We start from the raw sequence: 27,456 nt of genomic DNA, 5'->3' as shown, positions 1-27,456 counted from the left end.
AGCAGACTCAGGACCCTTCTGAAGAAATCTGCAGGTGAAGGGGAAAGCTGCACCTGAATCTAGACCCACTGACCCACTGCCCTTGATTGCTGAGTTCCATAAACCACTAACTTGCTGCTGAATGCAGCCAGCTGTACTCAGGTTGTAAATTGCACACTATGAAGAGCCACACAGCTCTGGTTCCAGACAACAAATTCTCCACACTACTGCATTCCTCTAACTAAACCCAGACAGACCCCCACCAACAGGCTTGTTAGGAAATGCAGTCCAGAGAACTGGACCTTTAGAATTCTCAAAAAATTAATGCCCTTCAGCTACTCAAAATTCGGGCTGGAGGATATATTTCAGATTACATATGTGTGTGTGCTGTGTGTGTGTGTGTGTGTGTGTGTGTGTGCGTGCGTGGGTGGGTGTGCGCACGTGCGTTCACACACACACATCAAATTTACTTACTTTTATCATCAAATGTTTAGCGAACATTTTTAGCCCAACAAACAGATGTTACAGGAGCAGGGGGAGGTCAGATTAGACCTCTGAGAGCATAAGTGACAGCTGGCTGGCCATGGGTCATTCATTTGGTGACTACACTGCAGCCATTCAAGCTCTTTGGGCTGTGGTCTCTCCCATGGCACTCAGATCACATCTGTTCTATTCTCTCCCAGGCGCTTGAGATCCTTCAAGTAAAAGTGCTTTGCCAGATTACCAAACACGCCCAAAAAAGGCAGAAGAAGGGAGTGGGCTGGGCCCAGAACAGGTGGACGGAGGGAAATGCCACCCATCCTGTGAGGGTGGTTCTGTTCTGACCTACCTCTTCTTGGCCTGAAGCCCACAAAGCCATCAAAAATGTTTCAGACCAGTGACTACCGCAGGGGGTGCCCAAATGAAGTTGAAAGAAATCTTACTTTAGCTCCTGCTGCACCTGAAACTAGACAGTCAAGCTACACAAAGTCTAGAAAGAAATATTTTAGTCTCGCCTTATAGCCTAACCAAAAAAAAAAGTACATTATTTTATAAAGTCGTTTATCTATTCAACTATGCCATGTCAATGGCAATTCCTCTTTTCTGTCTGGATCTTCAACCTTCAAACCACTGTCAGTTATTTAAAAAAAAAATAGTATTAAAACAGTTACTAAAAACATTCAATGTAAAACACTAACCCAGGCATGACTCAGACTCTCCCATCCCCCATCACCGCAGTCTAGACACTTGGCTCAAGGGGTTTAGAGGAAGGAAAAGGAAGTGAGGCGTGATCTCTTTTTTGAAACAACCATTTAATATGGAAACAGAAGAAGCACATTTTTATTGTAAAAAATTTCGATAATGTTGACGGACTTAAAGAAAAACTACAGACAAATCCCCAACACTCAGGTCTCCAGTAAAACATTAGAGTGTATTTTTTAGTCAAAAATGAAATCATACTGAATCTTATTTTGTAACTTACTTTTTAAAATCAACATTCCCCACCTCTCCATTTAAGACTACAAATGTTGCACATGAGCAAACTTTCCTAAGTTAATACTGAAACACGTGACTGATTACGCAAATCAGTGGATGGTTCCACACTAATTTTTTAAAATTGCAAGAACCCATAATCTTAGCCTGTTTGCCCCCATTGCTCGGTTTTACAGCAGAAAAACAAAACTTAAATAATTTGTCCCAAGGTGTCAAAGATGGTGCTGACCTCTGGTCTCAATGAGCAGAGTGCAAGAACATGAATTATATCATCAGTCCCTCAAGGTCTAGCAGGAAACAAACTACATAATTAACATGTAATGACTATTTTGGAAAACGTTCTGACATCAAGTTTCATCTGTGGACTCCCCACCAGACAGCTTCTAATGAGAGGGACAAAGGCGCACCACAAGCTCCCTTTCAGGCCACCTGGCTTTGCAGTCTCTCCAGGTATCTGCTAAACCATGACCAGCAGCCTCTTGCCACCTGGAAATATGTACCTATGACCTAAGGCAAAACGATGCTTTGGTGCTGAGGTGAGAGACAGGTGCAGGGACCAAGGTCATCAGGGATATAAACAGAGAAGAACCACAAAAAGAAATAATGGATTTGTGGATGAAAGTTGCAAGATAAAAGAAATCCACCAAGAAGGATGAGATTAAAGATTCCCAAGGACATCCAAAAGCTTCCTCCCAGCCATGACTTCTAGCTACTGTGGGATGACATCAACAGTCTCCAGCAACAGAGTTAGGAGAAATCAACTGTCTCTATCCTCCTAATGGATTTATTTCCAAACTCTGGTAAAACATCATGGACAAAATGATGTTACATGTTACGTCCACCCTTTCTAAAAGGCTTATTTCTGTCTGATTCCAAACTTTGTGTCATTCTACAAGGATGCCTACTACTTGATGTGTCTCTACAGTGACAAGGCAATTAAGTAACCCTGAAAGACCACTACACCAGAATGGCCAGAGCCAAGAGGCCAAAGCAAGTTGAAGCCCCTTGGGTGGTCAAGTGCTCTGCGGAATCCAGATTCAGCAAGTGGACAGCCAGATGAACGAAAACCAAGAAGGTGACACCAAGTGGGCATATGTGCAGATCCCACAGACCCCCACCTTCCTTTCCCTAGTAGAGCATCTATGCTGAAAGGTAAAAGGTGACCATATTTCACATTCACAAACACCTGCAAAAATTTCCAGTGCTTTACATCTGTGAAGCTCAGCTCCCACTGAAGGAGGCACTCAATAAAAGCAACTGGCAATATAAAGTATCTAAAATATCTGTCTGAATCTGGAACTCCCTTCGGCAAAGAGAATATTCTCTAAGGCTTCCCCAAGGAGCTCAGGCTTATCTTATCCCAGACTCCACCCTCAAACCATGAAACAAGGAGTGCTAAGGGAAGAGTCCGACACCACTGCTGGACACGTTTGCAAATCTAACTCTGAGCCAAACCCAGACAGAGCCTGCCTGCAAGGTTCAGGGAGTTATCCACACACGGCCTTCCAGAGTTCAGGGCTATATCTGCTCACATAAACACAAGTCCAAGCACACCTCGAGAAGAGGCTAGACTTGTTTGGGAACATATTCCCCTTTTTGTGCATGCAACCATTTGCTCAGAAGTTGTTCCGAGCCTGTAAGATTAAGGTGTGAGTCAGTCACCTAGGTATCAAAACAGAGCGGAGTTCCAAAACACAACATCTATCTCCAAACACTAATATGGAAAAACTGTGACAAAAATTAAACTGCAGAAACCAGTGGTAGAACCATGAGAAGGGAACTTCTGAACCAATCAAATATTGGGGGCTGGTGTAACAGGTGAACGAAAGAAGACAAAGATATGTGCTATAGAAAGGGACAGGTTTTAAAGAGTTCTCATCACAAGAAAAAAATTTTAACTACATGAGGTGATGGATGTTGACTAGATCGAATGTGATCATTTCACAACGTAAACACGTGTCAAATCACTGTGTTGTACATCTTAACTTATATAATGTTGCATGTCAATTATATCTTAAAACTGGAGAAAAATATAATAAAATGTTTTAAATTAGAAAGGGACAGAATATTTTTTTCCTTCTTTTTTTATCAGAGCACTGAGTTATTTGAGAAAACATCAACTAAATGTTTCATAGGCATCCCTAAAACTAACACTTTATAAACAAACCTTTCTGATATTCTTCTGCTATAACTTTTTTGACAGGTTCCAAGAAAGTTCTGAAAAATTTCAATTCTCCATGGCTAAAAGGTGCCTAGTGGTTTACAACCAGAATACCTGAGTAGACAGCATGCTTAAAGACACAAGGACAAACAACTTTCTGATCTGTCACAACAGGCATAACAAAATAGGTGGTGACTACACCCACAAAGCACCTGGTCTCTTGAACCCCTGCCAGGGTCAAGCCATGATGAGGCCACCTACCTGCCCACCTTCACTCCACCTAGAAGACAGGAGAAAGCCACCACCATCCTTCTCAACAAAGGGAGGACACAGACAACCCAGAGAACCTGCAGTGTTCCTGCGACTGGGCCAAGAACGACTCTCTGAAGTCTCCCAGTTTCACTGAGTAAGGAGAAGCCAGAGGTACCATTCTTAACAATAAATATAAGCAAAGAACAGTATTTTCATTTTTCACTCAAACATTTTTGGAGATTTCAGAAAAATAAATTCACTTTAGGTACACCCCATCAACCAGAGCCCGTAAAAGAAAAGAATCTCATTCAGCACTATTCTTCATTTTTAATAATAGAAAGCCCCATGTTAGTAGTGAAGTGACTGTGTGGAAAACCTGCTACTGGTGACATAGGGACCAGGCACCCTAAGAGGACGAGGAGGTCTGTGCCTCAGTCAAACACAAACAGCCTGTCCCCCAGGAGCCCTCCATCCATCCAATCTTACAGATACATTTACAGGGAACACTGGGAATCATGAATGGTCTGGTCTCAAGTTTTGGCTGCTTCTGCTTCATTTAAAAGGCAGCTGTTATACTCTCATCACTGCCTATTATCCCATGAGCTACCCGCCAAGGGCTTCTCAGAGCTCTACAACGAACTACAGAAGAGTTACATTTTAATGTCAGTCAATTTTATTAAAGGAAAGAAGTAACTCTAAGCTCTCTCAATTGACTTTAAAAAGTTAAAGAACACAATCTCAACAAAGTCATGGAAAATAGCAATTACTGGTTTTGAAGACAAGAATGTCCACTTTCACCACTTTTATTGAACACAGTATTGGAACTCATAGCCACAGCAAATAAGTAAGAAAAAGAAATAAGAGGCATCCAAATTGGAAAGGAATAAGCAAGACTATCATCTGCAGATGACATGACATATAGCGAGAACCCTAAAGATTCCACCAATAAAACTATTATAACTGATAAATGGATCCAGTCAAGTCGCAGGATACAAAATTAATATTCAGAAATTGATTTCATTTTTACACACCAGTAATGAACTATCGGAAAAAGAAATTAAGAAAACAATTCCATTTGCAATTATACCAAAAAGAAACAATATTATTGGTAAAGAATAAGTTTAACCAAGGAGGTAAAAGACTTGTACTTGGAAAATTATGATACTGAAGAAAGAAACTGGAGAAGATACAAATAAATGGAAGTATATGACATGCTCACGGATAGGAGGAATTAACATTATTAAAATGTCCAAACTATCCAAAGCAATCTACAGATTCCACGCAATACCTATTGAAATACCAATGGCATTTTTCCCAGAACTAGAACAAATAATCTTAAAATTTATATAGAACCACAAAAGACCCCAAACTGCCACAGCAATCTTGAGAAGGAACAACAAAGTTGGAGGTATCACGATACCTGATATCAAACTATACTACGAGACTATGGTAATCAAAAGAGCATGGTACTAGTATAAAACAGACACATAGGTCAATGGAACAGAACAGAGAGCCCAGAAATAAACCCATGCCTATATGCTCGATTAATCTATGACAAAGAAGGCAATAATATGCAAAGGGGAAAGATATTCTCTTCAATAAATCATGTTGGGAAAACTGGACAGATACACACACGCGCGCGCGCGTGAAACTAGACCACTTTCTTACCATATACAACAATAAACCCAAAAGAGATTAAAAACATAGGCAGTAAACTCTTTGAAACTGCTCTAAGTAATATTTTTTTGAATACATCTCCTCAGGCATGAGAAACAAAAGAAAAATAAACAAATGAGACTATATCAAACTAAAAAGTTTTTGCACAGCAAAGAAAACCATTAACAAAACAAAAAGACAACCTACTCAAAGAGAGATGTTTACCAATGTCCATCCAACAAAGGATTAATATCCAAAATATATCAAGAACACATACAACGTTAACACCAAAGAAAAAATAATTCCACTAAAAAAATGGACAAAGTACATGAAGAGACATTTCTCCAAAGAGAATGCACAGATGGCCAATAGATGACTAATCATCAGAGAAATGCAAACTAAAACCACAATGAGATAGTACCTCAGACCTGTCAGAATGGCTATCATCAATAAATCAATGAACAACTGTTGATGTGGATGTGGTGAAAAATTGCACCATCGTGCACTGCTGATGGGATTGCAAATTGATGTAGCTACTATGGAAAATAGTATGAAGGTTTATCAAAAAATTAAAAATAGAACTATATAAGGACCCAGGAATTCCACTTCTGGGTATTTATCTGAAGAAATCCAAAACACTAATTCCAAAAGATAAATGCATCCCTATGTTCACTGCAGCATTATTTACAATAGTCAAGATATAGAAGCAACCTAAGTGTGTCTATCAATAGACTGGATAAAGAAGATGTGGTACATATCTGTAACATATTACTCTGCCATAAAAAAAATGAAATCTTACCATTTGCATCAACATGGATGGATCTAGAGGGTATTATGCTAAGTGAACTAAGTCAGACAGAGAAAGACAAATACCATATGATTTCACTTTTATGTGGAACCTAAAAGACAAAATAAACAGAACAGAAACAGACTCATAGATACAACAAACTGATGGTTGCCAGATGGGAGCAGAGGTTAGGGGCTGGATGAAAAGGTGAAGGGATTAAGAAAAACAAATTGGTAGTTACAAAACAGTCACAGGGATGTAAAGTACAATATACAGAACATAGCCAATAAATAATAACTACGTATGGTGCCAGGTGGTGGTAGATTTATCAAGGGAATTCATAAATTATACAAATGTCTAATTATTATGCTATACACTTTAAACTAATATAATATTGAATGTCAATTGCAATTGAAAAATAAAAATAAATATAAAAAACAATTACTAGTTTTGTCATATTTGCATGTGAAAAAAACAAAGGGGCTGCCAGGGTTTTTCTGTTCCTCAGATTTTAGTTTTTTGAAAAATATAATGCTAGGCTTCCAATGGACAATGTATGTACTATTAGTGTGGATCAAAATATAAGAAAAGCCATACTGCAAGGTATTCTAGTAATATAATTCATGTAGAAAATCATATATTTAAAAATTTAATGATTAAGACAGACAATTCGTCTACAGCCATGCTACCCTGAACACACCCGATCCCGTCTGATCTCAGAAACTAAGCAGGGTCTGGTCTGTTTAGTACTTGGATGGGAGACCACCTAGGAAGACCAGGTGCTGTAGGGGTTAACAAAAAAAGAGAGAGAGAGGGAGGGAGGGAGGGAGGGAGGGAATGAGGGAATGAGGGAATGAGGGAAGTGAAGTAACCTTTCCTTCTTCTAGCAGAACCCAAGTTTTAAATGACCTGATAGTTCCAGGAAACCTGTCCAGGCTCCTCCTTGCTGCCCCTACTCATGAGTTACCTGTCCTTCGACTTGAGAAACTGAAAAAGTACAGCCAACACAATTGCATGGACACAACCACTCACCAGTGCTTCACTGCTAAGCAAGGGGCCCACTTTTTTCAGTTCTGACGGGTGAAAACAGAGAACACAGCACAACTCTCAGGCAAACTGAGGCCTTCCTAAAGACCATAGGGGACAGTCACCCCTAGAAGAATCGGTGCAACTGCAGAGTAGGGCAGTGGGGTTCAGGGCCACCAACACTGGCTCAATGGCTTTAACCCTAAAAGATACCTGTTAGGGCAGCGGTTCCCAACCTTTTTGGCACCAGAGATCTGTGCTGTTCCTATGAGAATCTAATGCCTCTGAGATGGAGCTGATGCTGGGGAGAGGCTGCAAATACAAATGAAGCTTCACTCACTGGCCCACCACTCACCTCCTGCTGTGTGGCCCAGTTCTAACAGGACACAGATCGCTACCAATCCACAGCCTGGAGACTGGAGACCCCTGAGTTAGGGGACAGTATTTCTAAAAGAATCTTTCAATCCTTCAATATATGCAGCGATAAAAGTCCAAGTCCTGACCTTGTAAAATTCTCTTACCTTCTGGTAGGCACAGAAGGTAGATATTTTCACAAGTTACAAAATATTTTTATTTAAGAAAATAGCCTTGAAAGCATATATCACATCAAGCCAAAACAGTCATTTTCAGAGGATAAACTTCTTGTAAACAGCATTTTCATCAATGGAAGTCTGACATTCGATTCCATCACTGACTGAGCTGCAGGCAAGTGGACATCTAATCACTATGGTGTTCCTGAAACACACACCCGGGCACCAGGTAAGAGACCCAGAAATCACTACCTGTGCCATGAAAACCCCAGGTCAAGGGGCAGGAAGGGCTTGATAATGTGGCAATAATGTGCATCTACGGTGAAAGCTAGGGGGTGGGGTAGGCTTCCCAGTGCCCTCTGGGCACCTGAGGCCACCTGTGGTCCATAAGCCCAGGGTCCTCCACAAAGTCCTGGAAAGCAAAGAGGCCACTGAAGGTCCTGCAAAGAGCCAGTGAACAGCATTCCAGACAGGTGTGAATATGCGAAGCGTGTACATAGGACATGTGGGAAGTTAAGTGTAGCCACACAGGGCAGGACAGAAGAGGAGGCAGACCATGCCTACCATCTGTGTGTGATGGTGAAATAAGACAGTGAAGCCCAACTAAGGACGAGTTCACAGCAGGAAAGATCTCTGGGACTAGATACCAAGTTAAAACAAACAAACAAACAAACAAACAAAAGCCATTCTGCTTAATAATGCATGTTGAATGTAACAAGGGGGAGGAAGGGTTAGGAAGGACACTCCCTAAAGGAACAGCTACCTCCTGCCAGGGGAAGAGGAATGATTGGAGACAATGATGAAGGGAAAAAGAAGGGGGCTTTCAGGTTTCACACCATGCACTTGTGAGTTTGAGAAACTTCTATTAGGATCATACTCACCTCGAGAACACTGTTATGAACATTTACTAGGGAGAAAAAAAGACTATACTTATCCATTGGGTTCTTTTTTAAAATGTTTTCTTTTAAAATATTTTAGACTTATAAAAAAGTTGCAAAAAAAGTTCAGAGTTCCTATATACCCTCCACTCAGCTTCCCCTAATGTTAACATCATATGTAACCACAGCAAAATTAACTAATTGCAAACACCCATGGATACCATGCTGTGAACAAATGCAGAAACCTTGCTCCAGTCTGACCTTCCTGCTCCAGCCCAGGACCTGCACTGCACTAGGAGTCATGATCCCTTGTTCTCCTAATTGGGTTATTTTTTAATGATATAAAATGAAATAATACTTTCTAAAATCACATTAAATAGAATGGAAGCAGTTTCTGCTTTGCACATAGATCTGTCGAATGCAGTTTACCAAAAGCCCACAAGATGATTTTAAAAGGCAGAATGCTACGTACGTGTGTGTGTGTGTGTGTGTGTGTGTGTGTCAGAGTGGAGATATTTATATCAAGGAAGACACGATTTGAAGGAAATTATACAGAGATCTGCAGAGGTTCCCTTGGGTCTTCAGCAAACAGAAAACATCCCACAGGCAGGCAGAGAACCAGGATGAGAGGCAGTGCCAGGCTCCACAAGGCCAGATCACAACCTGAGCACTGGTGGAAGGTCAAAAAGGCCTCAACTCAGCCAGGGAAGCATTAGCCCACAACTGAGGAGGCCCCACCTGCCTCACAAATCTTAAAAGCAAAACCTGAAAGAAGCAAACTGCTTCCTACAGCAAAGCTCAGGAATGCCAAAACTGTGCAGCATCCAGTGAGGCAAAACTCAGTGTCTGGCATCCAGATTTTCTCAGGCATGGAAGCCGGAACAATCTGAGCAAAAAAAAAAAAAAAAGGTATAAAATAAACATACACAAGTCCATACTGGTGTAAATGAACAACTGAATAAATAAAGAGTAGCAGAGATAATCTTCCCCACAAGTAGCCCCTTCTCTTGCATGTGTACTAGATTTAGTGCTGACAATCTCAAGGGAAGAGGATGAAAGGGGAACAGTAAATGACAATGCAGGGGCCTTTATCATGTGACTGAGGTTAGCATCCCACGTGTCATGGTGACAGCACAGGCAGGCAGAGAACCAGGATGAGAGGCAGTGCCAGGCTACATAGGCCAGATCACGGCCCAGGCACTAGTGGAAGGTCAAAAAGGCCTTGACAGGATATGAAAAGAAGGCACTTCACTTCCATGGTCATCTCCCTACAAAACTAAAATCCAAGTCTACAGAAAAAACATCAGGCAAATCCACATGGAGGACATGCTACAAAGTACCTCGGTGGTGATCCTCAAAAATGTCAAGATCACAAAAGACAAGGAAAGACTGAGAAACTGTCTCAGGACGAGAATGAGGAGCCAGAACGACTAGATGTAGTGGGGGTGTGCTGACCAGAATGTTGGGACAGAAAAGGGACATTAGGTAAGAACTGAGGAAATTTGAGTAAAGTCTGCAGTGTAGTTAATAGAGTAATGTACCAATGCTGGTTTCTTTGTTTTGACAAATGTACCATGCATGGTAATGGAAGACGTCAGCAATGAGGGAAGCTACATAAGAGATACACAAGAATTCTCTGTTATCTTTACTATTTTTCTGTAAATCTAACATTTTCCAAAAATAAAAAGTATATTGGAAAAAAAAAAAAACAGGCATATAATTAAGAAAATACAACACATGAGAAAAATCAATTGAATCCAAACAAGAATTGACCCAGATGGCAAAATTAGTAGATACAGACAGACATTAAACAGCTAACTATAACTGAGTTTTCTAATATGCAAGAACTTTAACTAGGGACATATTAAGTATGAACCTGTAGAGGTGAAAACTGCACCATGGGAGAAAAAAACCACACTGGATGGGATTAACAGGAAGACATTCCAAAGGAAAGATTAGTGAACTCCACTACCCTACTACGCTGAACAGAAAGAACAGACAGTTGTGAAAGAAGATGAGCACAGCATCCGTGAACCCGGACAACCACAAGCAACTGAAAAGATATGTAACTGGAGTCCTCACGGGGGCTAAGGAATATTAAAAAAAAAATTTTTTTTGAAGAAATAAAGTCCAAAAGTTTTCAAATTTTGATGAAAACTTTAAACTCAAAGATCCAAGGAGCTCAAAAAATCCCAATGCTAAAGAAACAAAGAGAACCACACCATGGTGCATCACAGAGATAAAAATCTTAAAGAACAGCCAGAGAGAAAGGCCACACAGAGAAGAAGACACAAGAATGTCAGCAGATTCTCAACCTGAGCACAAAACCCGGGAGTAGCACCTGGGATTCAACACCCACTGAAAACCTTCCCAAAACAAAGACCATGTGAATATACTAAAGACCATTCAGTGTATACTTTAAATGGGTGAGTTATTTCAATAAATGAGATTTCATATACACACATAGAAGAAATTTTTTTTTAATTTCAGACATGCAACAGCTGAAAAGAACTTTTCTGGATGGAAATAGGTATCTATAGTAAAATGAAGAGCACCTGAAATGGCAATGACACACAGGTAGATACATAAGACTTTTTCTTTTAAAGATCATCCACTTTTTCAAAAAAATGAAAACAGAAGCAATGAAGTGTGGGGCTTAAAACATGTGTAAAAGTGAAATGTAAGAAAACAACAAAAAGGCCGGGAGGGGAAACATGGACATACACCATTTTAAGGTACTTATACTGTAAAAGTGGTACTCAGCAGTAATTTAAACCTAATCATGCCAATATTCACAATAAGTATAAATGGTCTATACACCTTTTAAAAGAGAAAGATGGTCAGACTGGGTTTCTTTAAAAAAGCAGTACTCAACTGGAAGCTGCCTACAAGAATTCCTTTAAATATAAAGAAAGTTTAAACTTAAAAAGATGAAAAGGATATAGGATGCTAATACTAGTCAAAAGAAAAATTGAAGTTATTTTAATATCAAAATAGACTGCAAAGCAAAAAATAGGTCATTCCATAATAGTAAAGAGGCAGATTTATGGAGAGGATGTAACAGTCTCAAATGTTTATGCCCCTAGTAACTAAGCTTCGAAACACATGAAGTAAAAACTAACTGCACAGAGATATACACAAAACCACAAACATCACGTCAGAGATTTCAATACCCTTTTCTGAATGCAGCTGTCTCTCAGTATCCTCAAGGATTAATTCCAGGACCCCCCACAGATACCAAAATCCCCAGATGTTCAAATCTCTTATATAAAATGTGTAGTATTTGCAGATAATCTACATAGATTCTCCTGTATACTTTAAATCGGCTCTAGATTACTTATAATAACTAATACAACATGATACTATGCAAATAGTCGTTATACTGCATTGTTTAGGGAACAATGACAAGGGGAAAAAAGCTCTACGTGTTCAGAACAGAGCAACCAACATAGGCCTAACTACACAGTCAGCAATAATGTAACATTTTTTTCCCTTAAATATTTTCAATCTGCCTTTGTGGTTAGTTGAATCCCTGGATGTGGAACCTACAGATAAAAAGGGCCAGCTGTAATTGATAGGACAAGTACACAGAAAGTCAGTAAGGATATTGACTGCCCACTACTGAAGAATGGTAATAACACTCATGCCCTGATGGTACAGTTTAAGGTAGATTTTTCCCCTTTTCATGTTTTCTTGTATTTGCTATAATGGGTAGAAAATGGAAATAAGAAAAACAGTGTTTATTTTTTGAGAATTTGACAATGAACCTCCTGGTCCATTTTCTAAGCAAAAGAAAAGCAGTGAAGCACAGGCTAAGGTGCTTAAGGGATCTGTCCCTAATTCCGGAAGCATCTATTGAGCACTGACAATAGGCAGGCTGCATTATTAGAAAAAACCTGTCTTCACTGTACCTCAGAATCCAGCCGCAGAAGCTGATGTTTAATCCATCGTCTAGAACACACATTAACAGCTGAATCAACAACATGGACAAGCTCATTGACAGCCCCGTGTCCAGGGCCTCCAATAACCCAGAACCTATACTTCTTAAACACCAAACTCCTAGAAAACTCTCCAGAGGCAGCTTTTCCCTGAAACACTATGTTAGAAAAAAAAGATCATGGAAACTGATTTTAACCAAACCCATTACCTAAGCAAGAAAACACTCTCAAGAGTGAACCTGTGTCTAGGTGATCTTGCCTTTTATCTAAAATAAGTGAGTGGCTGCCTCCAACCAATTTAGCAAAGGCACTCTGATACCGAGTTACTTCTTCCTCACCCCTCCTAATGGATAAAGTTTAAAACCAATTAATTCATAAAACACTTTAATATCAACTCTCAAGAAGTGTTACACAAATTATTTCAAAGCACCAGATGGGCATAAGCCCACATCCATCCCAACAGAACTTCTCCCTGCCATCTCTGCACCCTTCTTGGCATTCCTGGTTGTCTATTTAAGCTAGTAACATTGGATGTGGGTAAAGGGATGTGGATCTGAAAAAATTAAAAACTGTTCCTGGTGACAAATATGTCAACTGAATTAGAAAAAGGACATCCTCTAAAGGTCAGAGCCATGGTGACAAGGGTATCAATCAGTTCCCTGAGCTCTGCTGCCATCCACTAAACCTCCTGATACAGCAGCCCAGGAAAGATCTGGAATAAATCTGCAGATTCCAAGACTTTGGGAACAAAAGTTTAACACCATTTAGTCCTACTTGCCAAAGGGGAAAAATGTAACCTTACCACTCCTTGCATTCGTTTTGTTGTTGTTTTCTAGCTCATTTGGTCCTATCCCTTATACCTCAAACTGAAGGAAGTCACTTTTACAGAAGGTGGGGTAGGCTGGCTGACAAAGAGGAAAGACTCGTTTCAAGTTGAAACAAATAAAAATGACTACTAAATGGAGGTTTTAAACTCCTTAAGCCTCACCACAAATATCTGGAAATTAAACTTGACATCCTTGGCTCTTCTGAGGAGACTTCAGTCTAAAGCACATCACTGTTATTGCTTCTTCAGACCATTTTAAACCCCTAGAATTACATGGGAAAAAAAGTAACATGACTGTGTGAGCTATACTTATTACGAGGCTTAAATATGTAATAATGTAGATTGGAATACAAGGCACCTTCTTTCCCAAAATAGGAAAATGACCTAGAATATCTACGCATTATCCATTCAAAGGTATCTACTGGTGTTAGCAGGAGAAAACTGCTTTTATAGATAGTCTTAATTTTTTAAAGAAAAAATCAAATCTGTATGTGCATGTGCGTGCGCGTGTACACACACACACACACACACACACACACACACACCCATCCATGGAGGATTCCTATCTCAACTTCCTGTCCTGAATTATCTCCCAAACGCTGGATGTTTCTCTTAGCTGCCTATGGGTATCACTCCTCCCACTGGCACCACAGTTTCTCCAATCAGCCCCTTCTTCTGTCTCCTCTCTCCATAGCAATACCACCATCTCTCTAGTCACCACACCACAAGGATTTGGTTGCCTGGCTTTCCAAGCCCCACATTCTGTGCAGCCTCCATGTGGCCCTCCATCCCAGAGCAGCCATGGAGACTGGACCTTGCGCCTGCCTTGCTGGGCTTCCTGCCGCACACCCCTCTTCCAATACCTGCTTCTGTTCACCATTTTTCAAGAAACTCCTAAAAATAATTAATTAATTGATTGATTAACAGAAACTCCTTAGTCTGGTGTTCCAACTTCACCTATGCCCCATACCTTCACACACATTAAGGTATTCTCTGCTCTAGGCCCGTTCTAGTTCCTTCACCCAAAATTCCTTTTCTAATCTCCATCACCGTTTGTTCTAATTTTACTTATTACTCAAAACGCACCCAAATACTACCACTTCAGTGGAGCCTTTGTCAACACCAACCCCAAAACACATGGTCTCCTCCCTTCCCATTGCACACTTCCTCTCACAGGAGCTTCTGGCAGGTCTCTCTGTGGGCCTGACATCTTATTGCAAGGCTGTAAGTGCCTTGAGAGCAGGATGCCAGCCTCATCCACCTGTCTTCACAGGTGACAAATACCATGGCCTTGTGGAAGAGCGTGCCCTGGAACTGCAGGAGTCCCACACACACATTTCCTTTTGTAAACTTCTATTTTCCTTCTGGAAAATAATGCCCAACTCAGAGGATCTTTAAGGATTAAAAGCAGCAGCAGCTGGCCCAAGGCTGACAGACAGTAAGCATTCCAGGTGCCATTACTCTTCATCCTGGAAATCCAGCTGAGTTTTACACAGCTCCTTGCACATGACAAGTGCTAAATATTTACTGAACAGAAAGAAATACACTGGACAATGAGAATTACCATTGTGATTTACCATAAGTAGGTGTATCAAAAAATGTATACCAAAAATGAATAACAAAGAAAGTTCTGATAATAAAGATTGGCTTAATTCTGAGGGCTACAAATAAGGAAAGCTCAAACAACCAGCTGTCAAAAATGAAGTGGGTTCTGCTGACCCACAGTTGAATATGCAAATCCAGTGATTCTAGCACTTCCCAGGGATGCTCCTCTCTGGCCTCTTTCTCCATGTCCCAGATGCAGAGTGAGCTTCCAAAGAGAGCACTTGGGAGCTATGCACATAGTCCAATCCAGAGGTGAGAGCAATTCACAGGGCCCACAAAAGATGACAGGAGTTCCTAGCCTGGTTCTCTCTACCACATAGCATACCCTAAGACTGCAATCCCAAACGGGCTTCCACATTACTGGAAAATAAATGGCCCCGAGTCTTCTAAGCCTGCCATACTACTCTCAATAATCAAGAAACTCCTCTTAATATAAAAATACCTCACAGAAAACTAAGAGTATTTTCCCCTCCCCATCTCAATAAAGCCTGAAAGAGATCATTTTCATACACAGCAGTTATATCTTATGATAGAGAGCTCCATTAAATATCCTTATAGAATTGCATGTCATAGTTTCATAGTAAATGGCCTAAAGAGTTAAATACAGGTTACTGAGTTATTGAAAAAAATGTCGAGTCCTCAGTTCCAATTCTAGCATTATAAGAAAGTCTATCTCAAGGTCTCACTGCAACCAATTCAGAGTTAGCAATTTTTTTAAAAAGACTAATAAAAGTTGAATATAAGAACTCTGTAACTTTAAAAAGTTCTCCACACCAGCAAATACATAATAATATAGTTTAAGCCACTGCAATCCAGATCATCGTAAAAGGTCTGTAAAATTTGGAAAAACAAAGACAAATTTTTTAATCATGTGACCAGGCTAAACTACAAAACAAGATTAAAGTAAGCCAAGAGAGGCAACATAATTGAAATAATCCAAGAGAATCAGGGTCTTTAAAAAAAAAAAAAAAAAACACACAGGGGAAAAAAAAAAGATGCGTGGTCAATTTTGAGGCAGCTTCTTAAAAGGAAGTTATGCAAGTAAACTGGATGAGCCCCAGGGAAAGACTGTTCCATGCCAGAGGAATGGGCTGGATCTCACCCAGCAAACTACCCGGGGAGCAGAATCCATGCCCCTGAGAGCAGGTTATCAATCAGGAACCGAGCCTGTACTGTGGGGCTTAGTCCATTTGCTACTGGTATCAACCAAAAACCAAGATGAAAAGAAGGGCAAACAGCTCGTGAGCCAACACACAACTGAGGATGTGTGAAGACACACCCAGGACAAACACAGACCCACTTTAGAATTTAATGAAAGGGGGTTAGTTTTTACATTTCCATGAGAACTGCAGGAGGGGTGAGCACTGCCAAGTGTCCCCTCTGAAAATGCAAACAAATTCATGAGCTATATACATGTACTGGGGAGAGGGAAGAGACACAATCAAGTTCTCTTGAGTCTATAAAATGTTTAGTTATCAATAAGCATTTAGGCTGACTTAATTTGTTTAGCTACGTTTTCTCTGAGTACAGCTATTTCCAAAGTGCTGTCCAAGGACTCTTGGGAATCCCTGTAACCCTTTCAAAACCTTTTCTCATAATAATACTGCCTTTTTAGCTGGGGTGATAATGTGCACTGGTGATGCAAATGATGGTCCAATTTGCTTAATCACCTTCATGATGAAGCAATACATATTAATTTTATTAAAGTCAAAGCCGTTCATACTTGTCTTTTTCATATCCTATGACAAATGAGAAGTACACATGAAGCATTTCCACTGCGTACCAAATATAACCGTTCTCTCCAGCAAAAGCACTTTTTTCAGGGAACATCATTTTCTATGAAAGAATGATATACAAACTCCAGTTTTTCAGACGTGGGTATTTGACAGATCATTTCTGGAAAACAAAACAAGACTACCAGAGTTCAAGGAGAACACCTGACCTAATTTACTGCCAATGCTAAAATTCAAATGTTCAATCAAGTATAAGACTTCTGGAGAACTCCCTACTGTGAACAGATTGCTTCTAGTGGCTTAAAGACTCTTCTGATGAGAGCAGTGGCAACAAAAACAAAAGTAACTTTCTGTTGTAGAAAAATAAGTTCATCAGGAAGATCTAAATAACTTGGCAAACCAAAAACAGGTAAAATCATGTCGCAGTGCAAGGAAGACTGGTGGGTTTTGAATGCAGCTGGGAAGGAACAGCCCATGACTCAGTGGAGGTTCCAAGCTGCCAATGACCATTTACCACACGACCATCCGTCGAGTTTTGCTGTCCTATCAAAGAAAAATTCCAAAATTATGTCAAGAAGCAATTCAAATACTCTTCTCTATTCCAATTACATTTTTCTTTGCATGCTTTAATGAAGCAATATATGACAGTCACCTTTTTTTGTTTTGGAAAATATAATTATTTTTAGTAAAAACGTGTTCTTTAGGAAATATGTAATGGGTTTATTATTCCTACTTTTAAATGGAATTAGTAAATAAACATTTTATCAGTAGATATACCTACGTAAACAAAAGTTCTCTGGACTCTTCATGTTTACAACATGAGTTCCTGAGATGAAAAAGTGTGAGGACAGAGCTTAGGACCCTGGGTATAAAAGGAGAGAGTGCTAGTCCAGGTCCCACTTCCATCGCAGATCTCCCCAAGCCCTTACCCATTACAAGACCCTTTTATTTGCGTGTCCCACTCCATGAATCCCACCCTCTGTAAAGACTGTCAACTGGATGAAAAGATGTACATATACAAAATCTGAGCATTTCTACCAAGAGGTGTCAGCTTTCTGATCGTCTCCCTGGGGTGACTCCAGACACCCAGCACAGTGCTGTTCCATGTCAGGAGCACGGAGGTGGGCCTAGCCCCACCAGGTAGACCTTTCTGTTGTCTGTGCTCCTTCTACAGGAAGAAGAAATGTAGCCACCTCAGACTAAGCACATTTGAAGAGGAGCAGAGCATGTTTGAGTAGCCAGCTGGGTGAGGACAGGGTACACTAGAGGCCCGTTTCCTCAGGCTGAGGCATAACTGAGATTTTGTCCCTTTTGCTCAGCAAGAATAAGACACACAATTTCAAACTTTATAGTGTCCTTCTATAAACCTACACCCAGTACTATCCTCTGAATATCAAGATGAAAAGGATCCAGAATCATGTGACAGAGCTGTCTCTTAATTTACAGATGAGAATGAAGGCCTAGAGAGGAGGTTGAATGCACTGGTTCCAATTCATCCCAAACTGGCTACCAGCCCAGGACATAGCCTTTCTCCCCTAGACACATACTCTTGCCAGGTGGGGATTCTATCTCAGGGGAGTAGGGATTTTGGGGGGGTGGGGGGCACCTGAGCAGCAATCCTGTTGCTTCCTGAATCAGTATGCAGAGCTCACTCTCAATAAATGACCAGAAAGGGCCATATGTTTGAGTTAGTGAATAAAATTAAATTGTGTTTGGGAATCTGATGACATTTTGAAATAGCTAAAGACCCCAATACACTCGAAGTGTTCTAAACCCAGCTTAAGAATTACTAGTCTAGCGCTCCGGTTGCAGGACTCCAGGGATCCCCAAGCCTGAGGCCAATGCCACCAGGGCCACGAGAGTAGGACTCATCTCTTTTTCAATAAAGTTGTTAGTCTAATTCAAAAAAGAATTACTAGTCTAGTCTCCAAAAGAAAAATTAAGTGGTGTGGGCAAAGGCACCCTGGCTTGATACAGTGGCATACACTTCCCAAAGAATCCCAGTGAGGGCCTTGCACCGACTCTGGACTGTGGGTATGCACCCCATAGAGACCCCAGAAAGACTACAGCCCAAGGAAGTTCTTTTCTCTTCCCCCACCCCATTACCAACTTTCAGTGTTTAAATGTTGTGGGAATGGTTTCCTCGCAAGGTGTTTCAGGTTATCCCTGAACAGAGGGCTGCATCATTCCTAAGCAATGTTCTCCTGTCACAGTCCAGGGCTCTTGGAACCAAGGGCACAACACAACAAGCCTTGGGTAAGAATACCTCCTCTCTTAGAGGCAGTTCACAGAGAGGTCAGAACTGAGTTCAGAGATCAGCAGCTGGCTTTGTTTATTGTTTACTTCTTCATCAGAGAAGACTAGAGAGAGACAATTAAACGTGACCCAAGATGCCCCTTTGTAGGTGAATGAATAAACCATGGGACATCCAGATGATAAACTAGTATTCAGCGCAAAAAAAAAAAAAAAATTAGCTGTCAAACCATGAAAAGACATGGAGGAACCTTAAATACATATTACTAAGTGAAAGAAACAGGTATGTAAAGGCTAAATACTGTAGAATTCCAACCATATGACATTTTTGGAAAAAGTAAAACTATGGAGACACTAAAAAGATCAGCAGCTGCCAGGAATCAGAGAGAGGAAATGAACAATGGAGCACAGAGGGTTTGATGATGTGTCAATATAGGTTTATCAATTGTTTAAAAAAAAAAAAAAAAAAAGTACTACTCCGATGTAGGATGTTGATAATGGGGAGGCTTGGAGAGGGAGGATGTATATGGGAAATCTCTGCACCTTTTGTTCAATTTTGCTGTAAACCTAAAACTGCTCTAAAAAATGGTCTGGCTTTTTTGTTTTGTTTTGTTTTGTTTTGTTGGGGTTTTTTTTGTTTTTTTGGTTTTTTTAGAAAAAAGAAGGTGGTTCTCCTGCCAGAAAAACAAAATGTGCAGCAGGACAGGCTCACAGTACTGGGTCAGTTCCCAGGGAGAACAGGTCCCCGAGGAGGGCTCCAAGGAACAGAATGCCTGATTTACATAACAAAGGCAATCCCTTCCCAGGCCAGCCCCTGTCAAGCTTCACCCCCACCCAGTCAGCCCAGACATTCCACCTTATGACGACCCTCTAACCTCCAGACCTGCTTTTTACACTGTCTCTGACATCCTCAGGTTCAAAGTATAGCTGGTGATCTTTGCCCAACGTGCCAGCTAACTGTGCTAATGCCTTGCAGATGCCAACTAAGATGGAAAAGGAACAAAGGTGCAAGCAGACAAGGTCCCTTCTCCCGAAAATGCCAGAATTAAAATTTATAAGGCACATTATAAATTTCTCTCTAGATTACAAAGCCATTAAAAGTCATGTTTTGAAGATTAATGTCACGGGAAATTAGTGCTAAGTTTTTAAAATGCAGAATATGAAATTTTATGTACAGTGCGATCCTTATTTTGTTAAAAGCATGTAACATATTGAAAATTTTTAATTTAGATGTTTATCTTTGGTGAAATTATGTGTCTTTTCTTTATATATTGTTAGTAATTGAATTGTGTCCCCCAAAAAAGATATGTTGGAATCCTAGCCCCCAAGTACCTCAGAATGTGGCCTTATTTGGAAATAGAGTCACTACAGATGTAGTCAAGATCATCAGGGTGGGTCCAAGGCCAATATGATTGGTTTCCTTCGATAAAGGGGAAATTTGGGTACAGACAGAGGCAAACAAAGAGAATGTCATGTGAGATGGGGTGATGCTTCTACAAGCTAAGGTATATCAAAGGGTGTCAGCAAACCAGCAGGAACTGAGAGAGGGGTCTGTGGAGATTCTTCCTCACAGACCCAGAAGTAATCAGCCCTGCTGACACCTTGGTCTTGGACTTCTGGCCTCCAGGTCTGTGGGAGAATAAATTTCTGCTATTTAAACCACCCGGACCGGCGTGTGACACTTTATTACAGCAGCCACGGCAAACTGATACGCAGGTTTTTTTCAGTGTGCATACGCTACTTCAATAAGGCGAAAACCTAATTTTTCTAAAAGACACTGAACAGCATAACTCTTAGAATAAAGATGAGATTTCTACAGTTCACTGCAGAAAAGAACTACCTTTGAACAAAAGAAAGCAAGGGTATGGTCATTATGTTTGGACACCTACACTTTATTTTAATCAGCTCTTTGTAGGAAAAAAAATGGAGGTTACCTTATCCATATTAATTCCTATTTAATTACACTCTTAACCTTAGCAAGCCTCAATAAGGTACCTGAGATTGAATGCTTCTTTAAATGGTTAGGCAGATGTTTTTTACTGACTCTACTAAGAGTTGTGGAGGTGAAAAGATAGAACTCATTTTTGGTAGTAGTTCTATCCCCTACTAATCCCAAATCAGACTCTAACCACCCAAACACCCAACAATAACCAAACTCTAACCACTCAAACACCCAACAACAACCAAAAAGTTTTTCTGATTTCTTTTAAATTGACAATTTGGAACAAATATATTCAGCAAACTCTTAAGGCCCCAAACACGAGCATAACTGAAATGGCCTCAAGAGCCGAGATTACATGGGAAGAGGATGCAGAAGGAATGAAGTGATATGAGAAAGGGTATGACTCGAGGTTCTTTGGAAAAGGTAACACTTCTTGAAGTGATGGGGGGGAGGGTGCAGAAAACATGCTAGAGGCATAAAACAGGGCCGCGCAGCACCAAAACCATCCCCACTAATATTCTGCGTGAATCTTCTCCTGCCCCGAGTCAAGTCTAGAGAGGGCTCTGAGGCCTCAACCCCAGGATTTCTACTGGGCACTGCCCTAGGAGGTCACCCAGATGACCCTAAAAGTAACTAATCCTAAATGGGACCTTTGAGTTATTATACACAGAAATACCATGAACTACACATTGTGAAATGTTCCTCAACTTTTCAGGTAAAATATTTCAAAGAAATTCTTCACTGACAGATAGAATTCATACTCCTCAGGGCCTGAAATGTAGAACACAGACATGAAACATTTGACATGTGCCAACTCAGACCAGTCACAAAGAGGCTTTAAAATAATCACTGTGTGGACTCGCGACTGACTGGTCTTAGTGTGACCCTACAAGAACTCAGAACCTGTCTGTCTCAACCAAGTCTGAGACCACGGTGTTGCCAGCCTCACTTCCTGGGGCGGGGTGGGGGTGGGGGGGTTCCTGTGCTGTTTGGGGTAGCCAGGCTCAGTGTGGGGGAGTCAGCTCGAGAGAAGCAGATAAACTGAAGTTCATAGGAAAACTGAGGCCAAGGGCTCTGTAAAGTCCTAGGACACAGACAGTGACTTAACACATGTTCAACCAGGATCAGGCAGTGATGGAGGCTTAAAAAGCATATAGATATGCAGCAGCCTCCCCAGGAGGTGTCTGGAGCATGTCTACGTCAGGCACAGACAGGAGCCCAACTGTAAGATAACAGAACAGACAGAGCATGAGCCAAACCACGGCACAGGTACAACCAGAACTCAAAACAAGAGACAGCTCTCAGAGTAAACTGAGTAAGCAGTGGGCCAGGCATTACTGAGAGGACAAGTTTATTTAAGGAAAGGAGTCCTCTCAGAAGTCAACAGTCTAAACACAGTGCTGTACATGCCTCTTAGGCAGGAGGCTGCCAACAACCCCTAGAGGCTCGAGTGTGGGAGCCAGGGGCCCAGTGAATTCTCCTCAGACACTTCCGCCGAAGCACTGAATCCCGAGCAAACGTCTCTGAGACCGCCATAACTAAAGAAAATGGAACTGTGGGAAGGTAGCCAAAGGCAAAGAAAACACTGCCTTCACTGAAAACACTTAAAAATGTAGAAACCTGTTATGGCTCCCATGTAAAACTTTCCTCTGCTTTTAAAGGACTAATAGCTACAAAGTTTTATTTTGTTCTCCTAGTATCCTTCAGAAAATGTAACATCAGTTTAAAGGGTCTGGGGGGCAAAACAGAAGAAGAGAATGAAACGTTGCCCTACAAGATGTCCCAGCATGGGCCCTGGTCAGGAACCTCCCAGGAGAGGAGGCATACACAGTTACTGTTCTGAATCCTGACTGGAGAATACGCCCCAGAGGGGTGTGTTTTTAAGAGCACAGAGGCCAATCCCAGGCTCTCCTCTCCCGACCTCACAGGGCTGTTCTGAGGATCCAAGACTTCATGTATCCCCATGGAGATTTGGTTTTCAAAATGCTCTCCAATAAGAGGCCACCATATAAATACACTGTTGACATCTGGCTGACATTCTTTTCTCTGGAGTGGGTAATGTGAACCTGTTAAGCAACAGAGTGATAACCACAGACCACCATTAATGCAGTTTGTTGTTTTAAGCAAAATTGAACTCAGACTTCCAGAAAGAAACATCTAATAGTTTCTCCTTTCTGTACCCCACCCCAGGGTCATAGTCAAGACCACAGGCCAAGGCTACTATCACATGCTCTCCTGCACAACCACCCACCAGATTAACCTGGTGAAACTGCTGGGACAAAGGGGGAAGAAAAACTTAATAAAAACTTTCTCTTTTAATGTTTCTCTATGGTTATTCTTAAATGAGTTTCAGAGTAGTTCCCCCACCTCCCCAAATTTGTGCTCTCAAATAATTTTCACTAGCTTATAATAGATGCTCTACTTACGTAATAAAGGGAAGAGAAAATAAAGTATTTTGTAGTGCACACTTGCACAACAGCTATTTACAGGACCCTCTCTTCATGAAGTAACTTTCCTGGCCTGCTTCCTGAGGACAGACTTGCTTCTGTCCAAGGCAAGGTGTGCACTTATGGCTCTGCATAGGAAACATGCAGGCTAGGAATTCCAAAGTGACCTCAGGACTCAGGCAGACCCCTCCAGCACCTAGGGTTTAAATTCTTCACGTGTTCTCCCAGCACTCACCAACACATAGCATGCATTATAGTGAATCTCAACTGTTCCCCAGAAAAACTTCTGGCCAGAAAAATCACCAAGGTCTTAAATCCAGTTAACACTTTGTTTTCTGTTTCTTAATTATAAAAACACAGCAAGGAGTTAGTGTGGTGAGCTAGAAGCCCTTGAGACCCAGTTAGCTTTGGGGTGAACACATGCATCATGACAGTCAGACACATTTTATAACCACAACACCAACCAAAGGACGGAAATGTCCCCAGGCTAAACACAATGGCAGGGGCACAGGCTTCATACCACCAGAGAGCACAGACTCACCAATATTCCCCCTGGGAGGAAAGTGGACCCAATTGTAAAACACCCAATGTGCTCCTGGACTTATAGATAGTCCTGGAGAAGAACCTGAAGTTCGCAGTCCTGAGGAGAACGTGAGGGGTGGTGGTGCCATTGTTAGCCATGGAATCAGGAACTGCAATGAGGAAGACAGATGAACTCTTGATGTTTAGGGTCTTGGGGGGACAGAAAACAGAAGAACAGCACAGCAACAAGAAAACAGAGTTCACTAGACATGATATCTGCTGGGATAAAAGAATAAAGACCAAGAGTTCTTGAAAGAAGCTGGGCTGAAGCGCTTCTCTGGAGCTCACCAGCGCTATCACCAACCAACTGAGGACACAGGTGCACTACATGGAGAGGCGGATACCCTCCAGGAGGCAGCAGCAGAATGCAGAAAGAAAAAAGGTTGGGTCATTCGGAAACCAGCAGCCCAGAGAGAAGGTACAGTCTATATTTCAAAGAAATTCTTCACTGACAGGTAGAATTCATACTCCTCAGGGCCTGAAATGTAGAACACAGACATGAAACATTTGACATGTGCCAACTCAGACCAGTCACAAAGAGGCTTTAAAATAATCACTGTGTGGACTCGCGACTGACTGGTCTTAGTGTGACCCTACAAGAACTCAGAACCTGTCTGTCTCAACCAAGTCTGAGACCACGGTGTTGCCAGCCTCACTTCCTGGGGCGGGGTGGGGGTGGGGGGGTTCCTGTGCTGTTTGGGGTAGCCAGGCTCAGTGTGGGGGAGTCAGCTCGAGAGAAGCAGATAAACTGAAGTTCATAGGAAAACTGAGGCCAAGGGCTCTGTAAAGTCCTAGGACACAGACAGTGACTTAACACATGTTCAACCAGGATCAGGCAGTGATGGAGGCTTAAAAAGCATATAGATATGCAGCAGCCTCCCCAGGAGGTGTCTGGAGCATGTCTACGTCAGGCACAGACAGGAGCCCAACTGTAAGATAACAGAACAGACAGAGCATGAGCCAAACCACGGCACAGGTACAACCAGAACTCAAAACAAGAGACAGCTCTCAGAGTAAACTGAGTAAGCAGTGGGCCAGGCATTACTGAGAGGACAAGTTTATTTAAGGAAAGGAGTCCTCTCAGAAGTCAACAGTCTAAACACAGTGCTGTACATGCCTCTTAGGCAGGAGGCTGCCAACAACCCCTAGAGGCTCGAGTGTGGGAGCCAGGGGCCCAGTGAATTCTCCTCAGACACTTCCGCCGAAGCACTGAATCCCGAGCAAACGTCTCTGAGACCGCCATAACTAAAGAAAATGGAACTGTGGGAAGGTAGCCAAAGGCAAAGAAAACACTGCCTTCACTGAAAACACTTAAAAATGTAGAAACCTGTTATGGCTCCCATGTAAAACTTTCCTCTGCTTTTAAAGGACTAATAGCTACAAAGTTTTATTTTGTTCTCCTAGTATCCTTCAGAAAATGTAACATCAGTTTAAAGGGTCTGGGGGGCAAAACAGAAGAAGAGAATGAAACGTTGCCCTACAAGATGTCCCAGCATGGGCCCTGGTCAGGAACCTCCCAGGAGAGGAGGCATACACAGTTACTGTTCTGAATCCTGACTGGAGAATACGCCCCAGAGGGGTGTGTTTTTAAGAGCACAGAGGCCAATCCCAGGCTCTCCTCTCCCGACCTCACAGGGCTGTTCTGAGGATCCAAGACTTCATGTATCCCCATGGAGATTTGGTTTTCAAAATGCTCTCCAATAAGAGGCCACCATATAAATACACTGTTGACATCTGGCTGACATTCTTTTCTCTGGAGTGGGTAATGTGAACCTGTTAAGCAACAGAGTGATAACCACAGACCACCATTAATGCAGTTTGTTGTTTTAAGCAAAATTGAACTCAGACTTCCAGAAAGAAACATCTAATAGTTTCTCCTTTCTGTACCCCACCCCAGGGTCATAGTCAAGACCACAGGCCAAGGCTACTATCACATGCTCTCCTGCACAACCACCCACCAGATTAACCTGGTGAAACTGCTGGGACAAAGGGGGAAGAAAAACTTAATAAAAACTTTCTCTTTTAATGTTTCTCTATGGTTATTCTTAAATGAGTTTCAGAGTAGTTCCCCCACCTCCCCAAATTTGTGCTCTCAAATAATTTTCACTAGCTTATAATAGATGCTCTACTTACGTAATAAAGGGAAGAGAAAATAAAGTATTTTGTAGTGCACACTTGCACAACAGCTATTTACAGGACCCTCTCTTCATGAAGTAACTTTCCTGGCCTGCTTCCTGAGGACAGACTTGCTTCTGTCCAAGGCAAGGTGTGCACTTATGGCTCTGCATAGGAAACATGCAGGCTAGGAATTCCAAAGTGACCTCAGGACTCAGGCAGACCCCTCCAGCACCTAGGGTTTAAATTCTTCACGTGTTCTCCCAGCACTCACCAACACATAGCATGCATTATAGTGAATCTCAACTGTTCCCCAGAAAAATTTCTGGCCAGAAAAATCACCAAGGTCTTAAATCCAGTTAACACTTTGTTTTCTGTTTCTTAATTATAAAAACACAGCAAGGGGTTAGTGTGGTGAGCTAGAAGCCCCTGAGACCCAGTTAGCTTTGGGGTGAACACATGCATCATGACAGTCAGACACATTTTATAACCACAACACCAACCAAAGGACGGAAATGTCCCCAGGCTAAACACAATGGCAGGGGCACAGGCTTCATACCACCAGAGAGCACAGACTCACCAATATTCCCCCTGGGAGGAAAGTGGACCCAATTGTAAAACACCCAATGTGCTCCTGGACTTATAGATAGTCCTGGAGAAGAACCTGAAGTTCGCAGTCCTGAGGAGAACGTGAGGGGTGGTGGTGCCATTGTTAGCCATGGAATCAGGAACTGCAATGAGGAAGACAGATGAACTCTTGATGTTTAGGGTCTTGGGGGGACAGAAAACAGAAGAACAGCACAGCAACAAGAAAACAGAGTTCACTAGACATGATATCTGCTGGGATAAAAGAATAAAGACCAAGAGTTCTTGAAAGAAGCTGGGCTGAAGCGCTTCTCTGGAGCTCACCAGCGCTATCACCAACCAACTGAGGACACAGGTGCACTACATGGAGAGGCGGATACCCTCCAGGAGGCAGCAGCAGAATGCAGAAAGAAAAAAGGTTGGGTCATTCGGAAACCAGCAGCCCAGAGAGAAGGTACAGTCTGAAGGGCAATAGCTTCGAAGGGAACCTTGAGAAACATCAGCACATAAGGAACAAAGATAGTTGATGGGAAAAACCTAACAGGAGATAATGTGGTCACAAAAGGTTTGAAAAAAAAGAGCAAGAATGAAGTTCAGGAAGCCCAGCAGGGCTAACCACTGCAGTGTGCACTTCTCACTGGCCATTGCCCCGACCCCAAGAGCATAGGTACCCACCTCGCCAGTGTCA

General features: G+C 41.7%; 1 protein-coding gene and 1 pseudogene across 9 annotated transcripts in view; one reads left to right on the top strand and one right to left on the bottom strand.

The window, feature by feature from the left end:
• ANKRD11 (ankyrin repeat domain 11) overlaps positions 1-27,456 on the bottom strand; it is a 199,414-nt gene that overhangs the window by 96,293 nt on the left and 75,665 nt on the right. The window lies entirely within an intron of this gene.
• LOC111746651 lies at positions 6,981-7,099 on the top strand (annotated as a pseudogene).

Source organism: Pteropus vampyrus, unplaced genomic scaffold (assembly GCF_000151845.1).
Source record: "Pteropus vampyrus isolate Shadow unplaced genomic scaffold, Pvam_2.0 Scaffold196, whole genome shotgun sequence".
Lineage (NCBI taxonomy): Eukaryota > Metazoa > Chordata > Mammalia > Chiroptera > Pteropodidae > Pteropus > Pteropus vampyrus.
This window is presented reverse-complemented; position numbering and strand designations above follow the sequence as displayed.